At 38.2% G+C, this 16,675-nt stretch overlaps 1 protein-coding gene across 4 annotated transcripts in view; it reads left to right on the top strand.

Moving 5' to 3' along the window:
• The first annotated feature begins 1,051 nt into the window (after positions 1-1,051).
• Positions 1,052-16,675, top strand: part of LOC140228985 (growth hormone-inducible transmembrane protein-like) — a 56,353-nt gene continuing 40,729 nt past the window's right edge. Inside the window, exon 1 of one of the 4 annotated variants that reach the window (XM_072309245.1) lies at positions 1,052-1,272. The gene's annotated coding sequence lies outside the window, so the exon portion shown is untranslated. Of the gene's footprint in view, positions 1,273-1,316; positions 1,376-4,858; positions 4,905-13,980; positions 14,004-16,675 lie in introns of those variants that run through there. The other 3 variants (XM_072309244.1, XM_072309246.1, XM_072309247.1) reach the window with 3 other exon arrangements.

Raw genomic sequence — 16,675 nt, forward strand, 5'->3', positions numbered from 1 at the left:
AAACCCAACATTTAATGGATTACCCATAGTTATCATTCAGCAATGGAGGTCTTCCATTGGGTCCATAAAGAGAGTATACAAACAAAATTATTATCATAACAAACAAACAAAAAACAAACAAACAAAATCATCAAAACACGCAGTAAATCAAGCGAAGTATAAAAAAAAACTGAAATAGGTCATACAAAGGCTAATTACAGCAAGAGTAAACCAAACGTTCACATACACCGTTAAAAGAGTACGTAGTGGCCCTTATAAGTATAATCAAATAACTGAAACTATCTAAAACAGGCAAATACAAATTGAATAATGTGTTATAAGCGAACAAATCAATCAAATTGAACAATAGGCAGTGATAGGCAGATTAAGTATATATAAGAGAAAATAGCTGACATATTGCACACAGTCCGTGGATAGATCTAGAATAGAAACAAAATGACAACTAAACTAGTAGGCAACAAAACTACCATAAGAGATGGACGAGGTTAAATTAGCCAAATTTCTCTATGCTATTTTTGTAGGCCTATTATATAAGTACCGATTTTGGGCAAAGATCAAGACCATTAACTGACCCAAGAAGCATTTCATACACGACAGTACCGTTCCAAACTTTGATACTCCGCAGTAGTAAGTTCTTATTTGCATATGAGACGCTATTTACATAACATTGTATCAAGAATATGATGAAGGATGCTGTGTAATACTAGTATTCATACTCGTGCATTATTGGCAGAATATTAGAGGTGGTAATATGCTTTGTGCAATATAGGCCTATTCATATCTATTTATTATTTCTTATGTGGCTGTTCATGTATGATAGCTCAATGTGTGTGATTTAATTTGGAGGTATGTCATTGCAATGTATTCAGCTTTCGGGCTACGATTTTGCAAGTTTTTACCAAATGAACTATTCTAATAGTAACAATAAAAGAAAACTAATTCTGTAAAATGTTTACTATTTCTTTCCTCTACTTGATAGGCCTAGTGTCGGATACCATTCAAGACATATCCTCCGTGTGAATTCATTTCTTCCATAGACCCCGGTCCCCAACGTTGGAAATGTTGTAGGCTGTACATAGGCAATCCCAAATACTATTTATTTTCATGAATCATGTAATTTATGTCTTGTATTTCTGTAGGTACCTATTTTGTGAGCTAAGCAGAACATTAATATTGTACTGAGGTTGCCCCAAGCAAGTCTCCGACGCGATAACTTGCGCATATGGACCGAAACTACTAGAGAGATTTCGTCACCACGATCACACGTTACATGTATGTACGATCATTATTTTGTTGTTTATGTATTATGCAATGCAAGGCCATCACGCGTTGAAAGTCAATAGAGGTCAAACGTCTCTAAACTAAATCATTTCCGGTAAGTACGTATGTTTTCAATATTTTTATACCCCATTTTATTACATATTATCACTGGTATGCACCCACACCCATATCAGTGCAAGTAAAAACACTTAAAAAGAGTGTTTAAAACTGTCTGATCACGGCTTCGTCGCATCATCTGCGATGTGAGAGCGTTTGTCAGTTCAGTGTAGCCCCACATGTTAATATTTGTGTATAGCTTCTAGAAGTTTCCTTGGATAATTTAGAAACTACGTAGACTTCTAGGCCCCCTAACACTGTTAGATCTATTCAAATTCATGAAATTCTTCCGTCGAGATGTTTTCATTGCAACTGATTGACAAATTGCCCTACATCGACGTAAATAAGCACTGAATTGATCAGTGTTTTAGTAGTAGCCATGATAAAAAATCATGGGCGTAAATTTACATACTCGAGCAGGATTCGAACCTACGACCTCCTGATCACCGGACAGGCGTCATCTCAACTAGACCACCGAGCTTTTGCCCGACAGCAGGTGTTGGTTCTAATCCTTATAGCATGCAGCGGGTACTGCTTTGTTATTCAAATTCATGAAATTCTTCCGTCGAGATGTTTTCATTGCAACTGATTGACAAATTGCCTACATTGTACATCGACGTAAATATCACTGTCAGGAGGTCGTAGGTTCGAATCCTGCTCGAGTATGTACGCCCATGATTTTTTATCATGGCTACTACTAAAACACTGATCAATTCAGTGCTTATTTACGTCGATGTAGGGCAATTTGTCAATCAGTTGCAATGAAAACATCTCGACGGAAGAATTTCATGAATTTGAATAACAAAGCAGTACCCGCTGCATGCTATAAGGATTAGAACCAACACTTGCTGTCGGGCAAAAGCTCGGTGGTCTAGTGGAGATGATGCCTGTCCGGTGATCAGGAGGTCGTAGGTTCGAATCCTGCTCGAGTATATACGCCCATGATTTTTTATCATGGCTACGTAGATCTAGCTTCTTAAGTACAGACAAAGACTACAGTAGAGATCCGCTTGCTTGTGCCCTGCCATATTCATCATGGTGGATCCATCAGCAGACACTATATAATGATCCTATGGTTTAAGGACCATGCCCCAATGTCCATGCACAGTTAGAATCCTGTACATGTAGAGTCCTAACTGTTGATGTTAAAGGTGTTTTCATGATATGGCTGGTGGGTTTCACAACAGGCGCTGCAGGGCCCAGGCAGAATATATCGTGTCAATTATACTTGTAGTGAATAGACTCTAGACTAGTATTCTCATATAGATTTCATTTTCTCTGTCTATCCATTTATGTCATTGGCTATCCTACTACAGCAGACAGCATCTGGTTGGGCACCTGGTGGTTTAATTAGACATTTGGAGTGTAAATTTACAATTTTTTATGATCCAAATTTTGGTTGCATGCAGGAAGTCAAAAGTTCCATAAGTAACGTTACTGCCAGATGCACACAGAACTGGCATATTATGGCACAGCTTGGTTCACTGCTGCAACTCTTCATCGGTATACATACATTTGCCTGGCATACATCACATGCTCTGCTGAAATCAGCCAGCAATTGTCAGAGTATGGTGGCTTTTAATCACTCTTTAAGCATGGCTATGGGACAAACAAGACAGTTTCCTTTTGACTGGTTGATAGTTAGTACACTGTAGTTTGGTATTTGGTTGGATGTTTGCTATACTCTCTTCCCTCCCCCTTCACACGCCTTCTCCCTTGTGACCCTCTCCCTCCCTCACTCTCTCTCATGTTAGTGACAACATCACCCTGATGGAGAGAGAGGGTGGTTCATTGCCCATATTTTTTTTTTTTCATTTACAGTAATGATTTTCCATTTGCTTTAATGAAGAAATGCCCCAAGTGTCATAATTTTTGAAAACATTGGCAGTTGGACATCTTTCATGAATGATCAGCAGATATTGAAACCTGCCTGCAGTGCCAAAATCAAGTTTGAATGTGCATTTTTTTTTTTCTCTCTCTCTCATTTCTGAACTCTGTGAAGGTTGAAACTACAATGTACTGTGTAGATACAGGCTGTAGCAAGTTTAAGTACCCAGCTACTTAAAATGTAGCTTGTTATTCCTCAGTTTCATGTTGATCACAGGGTAAATGGACCAAAGTTTTCAACAAAATCATTTTTGTAAATGTCAAAGTCTTGGACTTTTGCAGCTTCATTTTATAGTTGGAGCAATGTACTGTACAGTGTATTTACATCCACATTCATGCTTTCCATAGACATGAAACTTTACCTCAGTTCTTTGATCTTGGTCATTCACCAAAAGTATGGATTTGGTTATCATACAGCAGTGGTGTGTGAAGTTGTGATTACACTAGTTAGTGTCAAGGCAGATGAGAAGGATGTATTGCAAATGACCAGTTGACATGTGTGCCAAAGTGTCAGAAAAGTCTGTCAACACTAATGGCAATTGTGATTAAAGTAGCCAACCAATAATGGCATGAAGCCCTTCTTTATACATTAGATTTAAAGGGATCGTACAGTTTTGGTTGAGACCTAATTTCAGGTTTCTAACATTTTGGTGAGATAATGAGAAACCTCTCATGAAATATGAAAGAGCATGTAATTCTAAGAGGAATTCAATGTTTATTTGATGAAAATTGGTTTTGAAATGGCTGAGATATCCAAAAAAGAGCAATTCTAGTAAGTGTGGGACCCACACTTTATTGCACTCGCCTTGTTTTACTTTGTTTTTGGATGTTTCAGTCATTCCAAACCCGATTTTCATCAAATAAACTTTGAATTTCTCTTAAAATGGTATGCTCTGTACTATATCATAAGTGTTTTCTTGGTATCTCGCAAAAAGTTAAAAGCCCAATTACCATCTCCACCAATACTGTACCATCCCTTTAATTAATTTCAGATGTATTATGATGAATCAAAATTTACATGTGTCTTTGTCTGTTCTCCGAATAAGAAACAATAGAAATTCAAAAAAATGATACAGGCAGAAATGTTCTGCAGCTGTCATCTTCTGCACTTAGATTTGTCAAAATTATGCAGCGTTGTAAAGATGGGAGTGCACTTTCTTGTTCAGTGTACCCAAAGGTTGCATCTGTGGTCACTGTCCAGATTTATTGTTTTACTAATGATTATTATGCATTGACTTGTGTTGATCAACTGAATACAAGGTGAAAATTTCTGTTATTTTGATTAAATGCCAATTCATACTTTTCTTTTCTTCTCTCTAAAAGGCATTCAATAGCACCTTGCAGAAATGTTCTGCAGCTGTCATCTTCTGCACTTAGATTTGTCAAAATTATGCAGCGTTGTAAAGATGGGAGTGCACTTTCTTGTTCAGTGTACCCAAAGGTTGCATCTGTGGTCACTGTCCAGATTTATTGTTTTACTAATGATTATTATGCATTGACTTGTGTTGATCAATACAAGGTGAAAATTTCTATGTTATTTTGATTAAATGCCAATTCATACTTTTCTTTTCTTCTCTCTAAAAGGCATTCAATAGCACTTTGGGAGCACAGTACTGAATGCACATGATAGCATGTACCAGGTAGTCAATCCTGACCTTTCTCCTGTTCTTGCAATTTGAAGACCCTTCAAACTTTCACTTTGATTATTGCTCTTCTGTGAGTACCTTATTTTCAAAATGAGCTGATTTTGTTTAAGATAGCACACGTTTTACATCTCAGACACCTGCTTGAATATGCTCGGGATTAGTCTTCATCAGGTAAAATGCCTATAGTCTCCACCGAAGGCCATGTCAGTACAGACAGGATTAGCAGCATTACCCATTGCACGAGCCAGTTTTCATCAATACATAATTTCCTGGCATGAGATCTCATTAAAGGGATCATATAGTTTTGGTTGAGACCCGACTTCAGGTTTCTAACAATTTTTGTTGAAGATAATGGGAAACCTCTCATAAAATGTAAAAGAGCATGTAATTCCAAGAGGAATTTAATGTTTATTTGATGAAAATTGGTTTTTAAATGGCTGAGATATCCAAAACAGAGTGATTGTAAGAAAAGGTGGGACCCACCTTTTATTGCGATTGCTTTGTTTTACTTTGTTTTTGGATATCTCAGCCATTCCAAAACCAATTTTCATCAGATAAACTTTGAACTCCTCATGGAATGGTATGCTCTGCACTATTTCATGAGTGGTTTCTTGGTATCTCACAAAAAGTTAAAGCCCAATCCTCATCTCCACCAGTACTACAATTTGTATACCATCTCTTTAACTGTGAGCTCATCATCAAAGTTTAAAATCTTTTTTTTTTTTTTTTTTTTTTTTAAAGATTACGAACATCATGTAAGCATACCTTATGTTGTGTGGCCATGCGTTTGAGATCTGCTTTGTAGGAAGGCAGCCCAAATATTTATCTCTTAAAAAAAATCTCCCAGCATTTCACAGCTTTGATTTACAGCTTTTTGTAGACGTTCCAGTCCTTGCTTGTCAGGTTGGCTTTGAGCATCATGCTGATGTGAACTGTGCAGACCAGATAAGATGTACAATGCAGAATTTGTAAAAAGCTGAAGTTATGAATAAGATGAAAGGGGGGGGGGGGAGGAGAAATGTTAAGAAAATGAAATTCTTGCATGAACCATGCATAAAGTGCACAATTACTTTGTGGATGTGAAATCTTGTGGAAGAGACCTGCACACATATGAAGAAATATGATATCTTTTTTTATACCAACTTGCCTGTACCTAGAAAGCCTTGAATTGTAAACTATGTGGACAGTATAACTTAAGACCCCGTTTACAGTGTGGGGCTGGGCCGAGCCGCGGCCGAGCCCAGTCTCAATTGTGGGGCCGAGCCCCGCAATTTTGTCCGTTTACACTGCTGGGCTCGGCCGCGCTTTTAATTCAAACCTTTCAATATTTGGTCGTAGTTGCGCTCTGCTTGTAAACAAATGCAATTTGGTATAGTCTGGTTTTCAGACCCTTTTCCAACTGGATTCGTGGCGACAAAGTCGCCATTCGGGCAAAGGCCTTTGCTGAAGGAAAATTCCTTTGCAGGACAAAACCACCTTAAACTATACTAGTTTTCGACGTTGAGGGGGTTAATATCCTGAATAGCGAAATAGTACGGGCAGAGGGTTTGGAAGCTAGACTAAAATTGGCCGCGCATTTGGCCCAGTTTGCGTTTACACCGAGAAAAGGCCGGGCTCAGCAGCGGCTGAGCCGCGGCCGAGACCACCTCCAGAGCGTGGCCAAATGCGCGACCAATTTTGGCCCCCGCATTTGGCCTTTTGCGCATTTACACTGAATGAAAGCGGGCTCGCGGCCGAGCCTGGGCTGAGCCGAGCCTGGGCCGAGCCTCGCACTGTAAACGAGACCATGGTCAATCATTATTATACCCCTGCCAAACGAAGTTCGAAGGGGGTATATAGGAATCAGCGGACGGTCGGGCGGTCGGGCGGTCAGTCGGGCGGTCGGGCGGTCAGTCTGTTGCAAATCTTGCGTCGCGAACTACTTCCTCAGTTTTCAACCGATTCCCATAAAACTTGGCACAGATGTGTGCCTTGGGTTGTAGATGTGCAAGACGTATTTTTTGACAGTACCCAAAAGTACGTTGCCATGGTAACGGCATATTATGGGCAAAAATGGGTACAAATCTTGCGTCGCGAACTCCTCCCACAGTTTTTGATCAATTTTTATGAAATTAGGTACAGATGTTCATCTGAATATGTTAATGTGCAAGACACATATTTCCGCAGTGGCAAAAAGTGCGTTGCCATGGTAACGGCATGTTATTGGTAAAATATAGGGCAAAATGCTTCATGGCAAAACTGCTTCATCAGTGTTCTTCCAATTCTCATGGAATTCATATTGAATGTTTGTCTTAGGATACAAGTCAGCATGACACATTTCTTGACAGTGACAAAAAGTATGTTGCCATGGTAACAGCTCACATATTATGAGCCAAAATGATGGAAAATTTTGTGTTGCAAACTACTTCCTCAGTTTTTGCCCAATTTCCATGAAACTTGGTACAGATGTGTGCCTTTGGTTGTAGATGTGCAAGACGCATTTTTCGACAGTACCCGAAAGTACGTTGCCATGGTAACGGCATATTAATGGCAGAAGATCAAGGAAAGATCTTGCGGATTTAACTACTTCCTCAGTTTTTTGACCAAAGCTTATGAAATGTTGTTTTGACCAAAGCTTATGAAATGTTGTTTGGCGGGGGTATAACCAGTCGCTGTAGCGACATTTCTAGTATCAGACCTGTGGAAATATGAAGAAATATGATATCTTTTTTCATATCAACTTCCCTGTACATAGAAAGCCTTGAATTGTTAACTATGTGGACAGTATACCTTAAGTCAATCATTATGTTTTGCAGATATACCCAACTTTCGTCGTTGTTGTTGTTTTTGCTGTTGTACATTTGTAAGTATAGATTGAAAGAGTGGCTGAGGGCAAGAAGAACAAAAGTGCAGGCTATCAAGGCATCTTGATATCTAGATCATTTCAATGATGGTTAGGAGCTTATTAGCTTGAACTTGATAAGGAGCTGTGGTTTTATTATACCACTAGGACATGTGTCAAATATTCTACAGTTGGGCTCAGTACAAAAGAAGTATTGCAGCGAAATGAGAAAACTAAAACAAATGTGAGGATGCCAGCTTTCGTTAATCATGCTAAGTGGGGAGGGGGTGACTGCAGCTCATCCTTCTGCACTAGACCTTCATGCTTAGTCTTTAATGAAGTTATTCTCTGGTGTCTCTGATGTGAGAGCTGTGCTCTAAATCAGGAGGCATTCAATGGCTCATTGCCAGTCCTTGTGTTTTTTTTTTTCTTTTTATAAGGAGATGTGTGTCAACAAGGGATGTGAAAGAGATAAATATAAACTGCCCTGCAGTGTACATATGTTTCACTTTTCATTTCACATGGTCACAGTTTGTGCTATTAAACAAGGACACTGTGGTCATTACTTTCTTTGTTTTACAGTGATGTATACGTACATGTGTCACTTGTGTTAAATGCTGAATGTTTGGATGAAGCATCGCCGGCTACCAAATTGTGAAAAGGATTCCAGAGCTGAAAAGCTTTCATCCAACTCTTTTTCCTGCTGCATCCAATTCCAGTCTTAATTAGTGAATGGTATCAGGGTCTACTGAACAGTATCAAGGTCTGATCTAGTGAACAGTATCAAGTTCTAAAAAATAGTATCAAGGTCTAGTGCAGAAGAATGTGCTGCAGTTGTCACAGTGTTTTGTACAATGCTACAGTGTGAACAGTGGCCCTTATAAGACATTTTCTGACATGTAGTGAAGAGATATCTCTAAGATAGAAGCTCCTATCAGGAAAATAATCCATGTTACTTGACCACTTTATCACAGATAGCCGATTACTGTAAAACGAGGAATGTTTGCGCACATTTTAATTTTGAGAATTTTGCAAGAGCCGAGTTTCGCGAAATTAAATTGCGCGCTCAAGATCTTGTCTACACTACATGTACATGTATGCATTGAATGTTAGAGGCATCTCGCGAAAATTTCATGCTGCAAATATGACCGTTGACTCCCTTTCATAAACATTTCATGCAGCGAAAATATTGTGTTTTACAGTAGTTTCCGCCATGCAATCTTGTATAAATGCATGTGGCATACCATGTTTGCTGGCTGTGTATGATTATTTATCGAGTATCATAGAAGTAAAAAAAAAAAAAGAAAAAAAGAAAAAAAAAACTTCGGAAACAAAATTAAGTTTTTTTTTTGGTTGTTGTCGTAATTGGGTTATAATTTGCATTACAGAGATCTAATCATTCATGAAAGTACAGTGTAGCACACTGAAGTCTTGTTAAGTGCTTTGAGTAGTGCTACATGATTGACAAGTGCTGCTTGAACAATATTATGATTAATGTATTTTGGCTTGTATTAGGGTAGATGTGCCCTAATTTATTATTGTACATGTAGACTTGCTATATGTACTGTACGTAAACATGTGTCAAAACAGTAACAAGTACACACAACTGTTCCTGCATACCTGAGCAAAGGTATTCAAATTCATAGATGCATACTAATCTAAAACTCTGATGAAATATCATGCTCTCACATACTGTTCACATGATATCATTCAGTAATTACATCATACACTTTGTACACATCAATTGATAAAAGCACACAAAATTGGATGGCTGTAGAATTGATGTAAAATAACAGACCACCCTCCCCCCCCACACACACACACACATGTACATGTACACATACCAATATCCCCTATTTAGCAATTGTGCTGAGTTAAGCTGCTCTCAAGACAAAACTTGTGTTGATAATGATAGCAGTAAGTAATCATTGTCATTTAAATGCATTTCATGAATTTTGGGAAAATCGATGTGCTTTACCTGTAGGCTGAAATTAAACTATCATCAAAGCAACTACAATTGTGTGTGTTGGTATGATCATATCAAAATCGTTAAAACTCTAGAACTGATACAAATACCCTGTACAAAGTGTATATGATGTGGGGCACAATGGGTACTGAAGCTATCTTGTCAAAGTAAAAATGCTTTCAGTAAAATTGTAAACCAGTTATGAGGTATTCAATCTTACTTGTAGGCACGACACTGATGCGTGGCTATAATTTAACTCTAATACAATATACTAAAACTCTAATATACTATAAAAGTATCAATCTCTATTTGTATGTATTTGTACATGCACTATGAATAATTAACACACTAGATAGGGCGGTGAGTTGGCTCAGTCAGTAGTCAGACCCAAGCGACCTGGGTTCGATACCCAAGTCTGGACTGAGCAATGTTGTGTGTCATCATACCCTCCCCTATAGCAAGAGGCAAAACACTCTGTCCCTCTGATAGGACATACATTGTAAATGGAGTTCCCGTTTGTGAGAGAGTCAAAACTCATGCACGTAAAAGATCCCGCTTCATTCATTCATCGCAAAGAGCAGGGTGTTTAACCCGATGAAGTGGTCCCATCTCACATCCAACTGGACGTCATGGAAGACCAGCTTATAGTGTAGCTGAATATGGGCTATCCAGCCATCTTCTTGGATGGAAAATGAACAAACAAACAAACAAACAAGATATAACATTGAGTCTCCAAGATTGCTTTATGGTTAGAAAAAGTACTAATATGCTCAATTCACATTCATTTTTGTCTTCATATGATGGTAATGAAACTTTTATACAATAAGATATACTGGTATTTGTACATGTATAATTTCCATGCCTTGGCAGTAATTGTCTACAGACATGAACACACAGTGTGCCAGTTTTGTTTTGTTTGTTTGTTTGTTTTTTCAGTCTTTTTGAAAATATTTAGTAATGTGGACTGTTATATAAGATATAAAAATTTGGATGCAAAACTGTTTATGTGATCAGTGTACAGAAAAAAAAAGCATTAATTGGTACTTTGATAAATAAATGGAAACTGGAAATCCAAATACCTGTAAAGTTGCCGGATGTATCAACTTTGCTTGTTATAATGTTTCACTTAATACTCCAGAAAAGTGTGTGAAGTCGTCTTCGTGAAGATCAAGACTAAAATGATCAGTGCAAAAAGTGATCAATTAGTGTTGTCAGTCGTGTAAGTCTTATTTCATTTTGATGACAATACGACAAGGAAGAGCCTTGGTAAGTTTTAACAAGTTTCCATATTCTTGCCTTTTTGCCTCTTTGTCATGAACAAACTTTCTTGGTGAGTTTTAGTATGGCGCTACAATGTTATTTTGCCTTTTCACTCCATACAAAGCTCCTCAGGAAAGTCTTGAGTACTTGCTGCCTTTACGTGGGATCGACTCCTAAACAAGGTGCCCATGAGAGTTTTAATGAGTCACCTCACTATACACTTGAACAGCTGTTATACCTTAGAATCATGTTCAATTCTGAGTATAAAATGATGCATAGCTTGCCTGGCATCGAGTGAACTTTGTGAGTGCACATGTCACACATGATGTAGAGATATGGCTCATGAGGAATATTCCTCATGGAGAATACCACACGAATGTGTATCATGATCGTTTGTTGTGCCTCTCCCACAAAGTGGAGCCGGGGGCATCATGTTGTCAAGAAGACCGCTCCTTGTCCCTGAGCATCCATAATGATTTTCCAGGCACCATTGTTTGAAACTAAAGAATGTCTTGAGGGATTTGCAGACACACTGATGTGTGAGATCTAGACAGCCTGACAAAGATTATGAGTCATTAGTTCTGGGGTCAAAGGTCAAAAGTCATACATATTGTATGCCATATTTTTTTTTTCAAAGTATTCAAGCAAGTTATAGAAGATCAAGATATGGATGAAATTTCATCATACAAATTGTATCTGTACAAATATGGAGAGACGATTTTGTTTGCTTTTTTTTCTTTTTATATATGAGGAGAGTTGAATTTCATTTGATCAATCATGCCTAAGTTTTGACATTCTGTAGGTTCTCCTCTTATTGAGAAATATCTGATGAATATAAAGTGGGAATGTTCAAGACAAAAAGATTGAATTCCACAGAGCAAATAAGTTCAAATGTTAGAAAATTTTCTTTGAATGTCATTAATCAAGCTGGAGGAAAGTGCAAAATCTGTCTTTCTTAGCCGTATTTTCATTCAAATTCTGCATACCATTCTTATATTGACAGAGTAATCAGTCAATAGGAATAGAGTCAAGTTTGATATCTTTGAGATTAGGAGTCAAGGTCAATTAGGAATTTTGAGAATAGTCAACATGTACATGTATCACTGAAACTGCATCAGAATATTTCAATAACAGGAAAAAAATGAGGATCCTGGTATACAGAAATGAATGGAAACAGTTCTAGATGGGTTTGTACAAGTTAATGATATTATATATTTATATTCCGAGAGAGGGAAGAACAACTTTTCACAAACAAAGAACAATACTCATGAATACATATTAATACTATGTACATGAATACATTTGATAATTATGTTTTATGTGATCAAAGGCTGTGTGACCATTTCTGTCCTGTTGATGTCATGTTTACATACAAAATCATGAGGCTTTTAAGCTGAGTGTTTCATAATTAATAGGCCTACCTGTACAGTTATAGGGTTATTGGTAACCTGCATTACTGCACATCTGTAAGAGAAATCAGGGCAACTCTTTGGTAAATTGTGGCATCATTAGGGTCTGTGTCGAAGGCAGTGAAATTTGGCCTCACTCTGGTGTCTTCCCAAATAGTGATTAGAAGATTCTACGTGATATCCTTAAACTGATGACCATTTCTCATTGACGAATGAGGCTTCTTTTTTTTTTTTTTTACTTTTTATTGGATGTAAACCAACAGGTAAACAACATATTTACAATATTTACAAAAGGTACACATAAAGTCAATATCAGCAAGGTCAACAAATCATGTGCTAAGTATACAGAATATTAATTATACCAAAGTTTCAGCTGTCAATATCTTGTGGGAATTGGGTGTTATTTGTAAATTTATCAAATATTACAAAATATCATCACATAAAATGGGCATACAATTAAAAAAAAAAAAAAACGAATGAGGCTTCTTTATCTGCTTACCGCGGTATTTGTACTTTTGTGTGCCTTATGTGAGTGCATACAAGCTTGTAGTAATCAGTGATAATGAAACACACGGAACAGATTCTGTTTGAATTTTGTGATCCGAATCACCATCTGGATCAAGAATTTAAAAAAAAAAAGATTTTTTTAAGGATTCTTCATCATTACCCCCAATAAGGCTATGGTTTTTTTTGTGTTTTTTTTTGTCAGCATTGGTTTGTTTGTCTGCCTGTCTGTCTCTTTGCAAAATAAATCAGAATTTTTGAACGGATTTGGATTAGATTTTCAGGGAAAGTAGTATAATGACATATATGGTACAGATGATTAAATTTTGGTAGTGATCTGGACTATACTGTTTTGATCAAGAATTTTTTTTTTTTTAAAGGGTGGAAATCACAATATGGGTAGAAATGAGCTGCTTGGCAGAGGTCTTTGCTTTCTGAAAGCTTTTTTAGTTTTTCAATACTGCACTGTCATTGCCATGTGTCTCTTAAGTTTATTGAACAATAAATTGATAGATTTAAGTTAAAGAATTGTTCGCTTCACCGAGAAGGAGAAAGAGGGAGTACTTTTACTCACATATCATTACCTCTCAGAGCACTCCGAGTCCAGGGAGCTTTAATACTTTTGTTGAGCATCAACAGCTATTCCTTGCCCTTCAGCACCAAGTTGTGATAGGATTGCATTTTGCCCATAATAATCCATTTGTCACAGGGCTAAAAGCTGGAAACCTAGCAGGGATTACGTCTAGACATGAGCGCAGTTAATACTTAAAGCCCGGTCCCACTGTACAGATGCAAAGGGGATGCAAAACATAAAATAAAAACTTGCCATCCATTGGAAAACGCTATGCATCCGTTGTGTACTTGTTGCATACATGTTTCATATGCTCTATCCATCAAGCATCCATCCACTGTGATTTCATCCACGCAAATAAGTTTTGAGCTGCACAAAACTTTTAGAACGGATTAACTTTCTGCTGTGTACGATGTAAATCCGCGACATATACGAGCAACAAATGTGCTATGTCCGTTATCATCCGTTTTAAAAGGTCCGCTGTATCCTCTCTGCATCCTCTGGGGATCCTCGCAACTCGCATCCACTGCAGCTGAAAACGGAAAGAGGGAGGAAAGATAAGGTACATGGAACGTCTATACATCGTAAATAGCACGGATATAGAAAGGATGTAAGCATATGCAACTCGTAAAGTATTCATAACGGACCAAGCGTTTGTATCTGGGATGTATCTCATATGTGACCGTGCATCACAAAACAAACAAAAAGTCGCACCCCTTGCTTTTACGTGAGGATTCAAAAAGGTGAAACGGGTCAACCAAGTCATTATTGGGTTTTTCATATTTTTTGAAAGAGCTACCCTTCTACATTATTCTTAAGTTTGGGATCATAAAATGAATGGAAATGTGCATTTTCAGTGGTTTTTTCCACAACCCTTTTTTTTTTTGTCGAGTGGTGAGATAAGGTATGTCCCCTTTTCATTTCTTGATAACCCTTTGCCCATTCTTCACTCTCAAGTCTAATAACTTTTGAAGGGATAATGCTACTGCTTTGAAAGTTGGCAGTAATCATGGCCATGCTTAATTTCAGCCTAATCTGATAACCTCTTCATTATTGTTGCTCCAGTGGTTTACACCTGTCTTTTGTTCCATTCATCGCACAGCTAGCACGGTTTGGTAAAGATCAAGCACTTGAACAGACCCTGTACTTGAAAGCCCCTTTTCTCAGTTCACACTTTTCCAGAGTGTGTGCTTTCTTTCCAGTATTTGGATTAGCTAGGGGAGTCCATTTCAATTGAGTTATACACATCATTTTAAAGCGTAGAGTCTGCTCTTTCAGAATCTGCCCTTAACCAAAAATCCATGTCTGGCAACTTTTTGTTCGTTTTGTGGTGCAGGGTCACATAGATGTCTGGAGTAGATCTCGAGTATGTAGAAGGACACCCAGTGGACTTGTACCGATATTTTGTATAAAAAGGGGGAGAAAATCATCAGGATCTCAGTACATTTATATGTTTGAAAAAGGACCTTTAGGCAGGGTTAAATATGGTAGATGGGTGTTTGGACTTCTCTTTCAAAAGGAAAGAGGGACTTTAAATTTATACGGGGAAAATGGGAGTTTGGACTTTGATGTTATTTGGGGATAGGCCTTGCCAGGGCTTGAATGAGTAGGCACGGACTTCCTTTTCTTGCCTGACTGATGCATTATGGTGTTGATACAAGATGTAGTAGAGATGCATCAATGTACGTGTAGCCTTTAACGAGATGTAGTAGAGATGTATCGATGTAGCCGCCAGCACGTCTTTCCGCTTCATGCTGACTGCATGCGTGCTGCATTCCTTTATATCCGCGGAGCGGACACAATTTTCATACCCCCCGCATGCAAAGTGAACGATTTGCATCCGATATACATCTGCGCGGCATCCCCTTTGTTTCAGTTAGGCGTATGTGATGCATCTGCTATGCATCCGCTCTTTCTGCTATAACTTGGTATAAGTCCGCTTCGCAGTTATCCCTGGTAACCCCATCGGAGCTGTCATCCACTTCCATCCGCTTTCATCCGCTATCAATAGGCTTCCGATGAACATCTGTTTTTAACTTCCCCGCTACTACCCATGTCCGTTCTTTTCTGTTAACTGCTTTCACAAATTTTCGCAAATTTTGTCCATATCTCTATGGAGCCACCCCCGAAGTTCTGCTCGTCCGCTATGTCCGTTATGCGTACATTTTGTGTCCATCGGCCAGTGGGACCAGGCCTTTAAAAGCTCTGATCAGATCTGTGAAACTCATAAATATCTGTACTTTTTTCATTTATCTGTACAAGCTTTAGATCTACTGGTTATACATTGTGAAGCCAATCGTTATCATGGAAGTGATTTTTAAAGATCTGTGTGATTAATGTTGGGGCAAAATTTTAGTAAAATGTGACTCATACATGTACTCTTCAAAGTAAGAAATCAGTTCGCGATTACTAATCACTCAGTAGTAAAACATGTGACATGTAGGAAAATGATCCAACCTTCTTCATACAATAAATGCTGGATACATTTTAATGGAATTAACAGCAATTGAATATTCATATAATGCACTCTCTTCTGTCATTAATTTGGAGTCTCACCCTATTTTACCTCATATCTTGTTTGTAAAATAAAAAAAGTGGCAGTGTTTGACTCAAATGGAGACTGCTCCGTAGCAAGTTTGATTAAAATAGAAAAGTGGAAGCATACCCACATCTTATTAAAAAAAAAAGGGGGAGGTGGATAGCAGAGCTCTGTGATTACTTTGTACCAGTCTGCCCTACTTGTACGTCTTGTGCTGATGACACTCATTGGTAAAGCAAGATGACCTCTCCTCCTCCATCTATATTTCATTTATTATTATTATTATTTTTTTTTTATTGCTGCAAGGAACCAACTTCATGATGGCAAGCCCTTCCCCCTCCAGAGAAGGGTACGGTCATCAGGACGATCGAAGTGGACGGATGTGGACATGGGAGCATTGGGCCATTGGGCGTAGTCTAAACAATATTGATTGCAACTGTGTTGTTCTTTCATCAGGCATATCCGGGTGTCACTGACCAATTCGATTGACGTACATGTAATTCTGGTCCGAGCTGTGCTTCATTTCCAACAATTCCTTGCCCATTCAGGAACCTAAAGCAGGGGCAAGATAGTCAGTTTTTGGAGTCCAGTTAATGGAATCAGCTTCTCCACTTTGCTAGCCAGCTACATTTTACTTGTCAAGGATGTCTGTCCGTACACCAGTCTGTCAGTTCAACAGTCTGATGCCACATCTA

Source organism: Diadema setosum, chromosome 5 (assembly GCF_964275005.1).
Source record: "Diadema setosum chromosome 5, eeDiaSeto1, whole genome shotgun sequence".
Classification (NCBI taxonomy): domain Eukaryota; kingdom Metazoa; phylum Echinodermata; class Echinoidea; order Diadematoida; family Diadematidae; genus Diadema; species Diadema setosum.